Below are 1835 nucleotides of genomic sequence, written 5' to 3'. Positions count from 1 at the left end.
GTTTACATACAGCTTAGCCAAATACATTTAAACTCAGGTCTTCACAATTCCTGACATTTAATCCTAGTAAAAAGCAAAGAGGCACTGAGTTTGAAGGTAGGCCTTGAAATACATCCACAGGTACACCTCCAATTGACTCAAATTATGTAAATTAGCCTATCAGAAGCTTCTAAAGCCATGACATCATTATCTGGCATTTTCCAAGCTGTTCTTTTGGAACTGTGTAATGTTTACTGTTCATTTTTTATTGTTTATTTCGCTTTTGTTAATTATCTATTTCACTTGCTTTGACAATGTAAACATATGTTTCCCATTGGAAACTTTCACAGACCTCCATGGAACCCTTCACAGACCTCCATGGACCTTTCACAGACGCTCCATGGAACCTTCACAGACCTCCATGGAAAGTTTCTCAGAACCTCCATGAAACGTTTCACAGACCCTCCATGGAACCTTTCAAAGACCTCCATGGAACATTTCACTGACCTCCATGGAACATTTCACCGGGAGAAGTGAAATTCGAGACAATGAGACTGCGTCTTCTGTAAGCGAGCGCGGGGGCCGCTCACTGTATGAGCATAAAATGAAACAAAACGTTAACTATTTCACTTGCTTTGCAATTGTAAACATATGTTCCCATGCCAATAAAGCCCTTTGAATTGAATTGGGGGAAAGAGAGAGAGAGAGAGAGAGAGAGAGAGAGAGAGAGAGAGAGAGAGAGAGAGAGAGAGAAGAGAGAGAGAGAGAGAGAGAGAGAGAGAGAGAAGAGAGAGAGAGCAGGAGGAGAGAGAGAGAGAGAGAGAGAGAGAGAGAGAGAGAGAGAGAGAGAGAGAGAGAGAGAGAGAAGGAGGAGAAGAGAGACGAGAGAGGAGACGAGGAGCAGAAGAGAGTAGAGAGATAGGTCAACTAAAGGATCTACATACACACATGCCGCTCCAGATGGTGAAGCGTCTCCTGCTGTGGTTTGTGTTCCTCCCTGACCCGGCTGAGTCCAACGGCTCCAGGACGATACTGGAGACCCCAGCCCCATCTAACACTGACAGCAGCAGCAGGCTCCACAGGATTTTCCGGCTGGAACACATCCTGCCCGGCATCCTCCTGGAGACCAGTCCGCCTGTCTGCCCTCCTAAGTCGGCTTCAGTCAGGAGGACACACGGGTTGGCAGCAAAACTTTTTTAAATGAAAAACAAAAATAAGCGTTTCATAGGCTGCTCCCCGGAAAACAGTCACGGTTGTTGATAAGTGTACTGTCCTGGTTAAATATAGATGACCTGGATAAGTTCAGGTTTCACCCCATTTCAAAACATTTAATTTGTACTTGTGCCAACTAGCAACCCGACCCCAGGGATCCAATGCCGGCAGACAGAGGAGGAGAGGAGTCAGCCCTTGGAGAGCAGCTTGATGTCCATATCCCTGATGAGGAAAGTTCTGGCAGGAGATCAGGAAATCCGCTTGAAATGTAGAGTGGTTGCCTTCCACGGACATCTCTGTCATGTCGAGTAATGTTATATATTTTTTATTTAGCCTACCTATTTTTATCAATGACTAACCTGCATGAATAAAGGCTGGATCAAATCCAAAAGTGAGTCGTCTGGTTGCTCTCGCTGATAACGGGAGCTCCTCAAGTCAATAATGAGAGGAGAGCATTCTGCTCTGAACGGTCGCTAACGAGACTGGCACGCGGTTGCTGTCCATGGGGCTTAAACGCTTGCGCAGACACTCTCAACACCCTTTTCCGCGACCCGACCCAAGTGCCCTCCAGTTCTCTCTCTCTCTCTCTCCCCTCCCCCTCACTCTCTCTTCTCTCTTCTCCCTCTCCTCTCTCTCTCTCTCTC

This window comes from Salvelinus sp. IW2-2015, linkage group LG31, assembly GCF_002910315.2.
Source record: "Salvelinus sp. IW2-2015 linkage group LG31, ASM291031v2, whole genome shotgun sequence".
NCBI classification, from domain to species: Eukaryota; Metazoa; Chordata; class Actinopteri; order Salmoniformes; family Salmonidae; genus Salvelinus; species Salvelinus sp. IW2-2015.
The sequence above is the reverse complement of the archived record's forward strand: the minus strand, read 5'-3'. Positions refer to the sequence as shown.